The sequence below is a fragment of the Otolemur garnettii genome, unplaced genomic scaffold, assembly GCF_000181295.1.
Source record: "Otolemur garnettii isolate 467f Iridium unplaced genomic scaffold, OtoGar3 scaffold00156, whole genome shotgun sequence".
Classification (NCBI taxonomy): Eukaryota; Metazoa; Chordata; class Mammalia; order Primates; family Galagidae; genus Otolemur; species Otolemur garnettii.
The window spans coordinates 4,055,244-4,056,339 of NW_003852551.1; the positions used below are offsets into that span (position 1 = coordinate 4,055,244).

At 52.2% G+C, this 1,096-nt stretch overlaps 1 protein-coding gene across 1 annotated transcript in view; it reads left to right on the top strand.

Moving 5' to 3' along the window:
• XKR8 (XK related 8) overlaps nucleotides 1–1,096 on the top strand; it is a 5,855-nt gene that overhangs the window by 2,919 nt on the left and 1,840 nt on the right. The window lies entirely within an intron of this gene.

Sequence of the window (1,096 nt, forward strand, 5' to 3'; positions counted from 1 at the left end):
CTACTTTTTATTTCATAAACATTTATTGAGTCATTATTATGGAGCATGCATTGAGCTGCTTTCTACCCTCAAGGAGCTTGGAAATAAGGAGATAGATACTTACTGTGTGATGAGACCCAGGCAGATGTGAGTGGTGTGTTACAAGGACACATGATGCAGCTGGGTGGGTGGGCTGGGGTCAAGATGATGATGTGACCCCAGAGGCTATTTGAGCCAGGGCTTGCAGGGTGAGAAGCAGTAGGCCCGGGAAGTGGGCAAAGCTTGTCAAGGTCAAAGCAGGCGGCTTGCTGGGCAAACTGTTAAGACCTGGAGGGTGGGAAGGGTGGTTAGAAAGGTGATGGCCACAGATCTAATTCCAGGCTGGGCATGGGTTCCACCAGGCAGTAGGTTCCTAGTGCACATCTGTGGAGTGAGTACACGGGAGGAAGCATTCGGGAGATTCCTGGCACCCTCACTAGAGGTCCTGGTGCTTCCAGTTCAGATTGGTCAGCTAGGAAGTGGGATAGGATCCCACTTCCATAAACTTCTGGATCTTGGAAATTCAAGACTAGGGGCCAATGTGAGCAGAGAGGGGAGGGGAGACCTGTCCATATAACAAGGATGTCCATCCTGGCCCTAAGGCCAGCTTCAGCCAAGGCCTGTTGCCACCCCATGGGATTTCCCACCTCCCTTTTTGAAACTAGAAAGGGGTCACTAGGACTGCTGATTTTCAGACTCAAGAAGGAGTTGGGCTCTTCCAGAAAGGGAAGGGTTATGGAGGCCTGGCAGATGCTCAGGGTGTGGCCATGGCCCAGGAGTGCTGAGTGCTGAATGCTGGATGAGTCTTTGTAAGTTGCATATATACCCTCTTATGCTTGAAAACCATCCCAGCAGCAGCGCCTGCACAGCAAAGCACAGTGGTGGAGGGCAGACCCTTATGTTGACTCCCGGCCCTGCTACTGGTCATGTGAACATACTGAACGTTCTCCAGCAGCAGCTTTCCTCACCAAAGGGGCTTCTAAGGCCTACTTAGGATACCCTGAGGGCTCCCCTGGTACCTTTGTCCCCTGGGGAGTGCCAGGCAGGCTGTGCACGGGTCTCATCTGTTTCTTTCTTT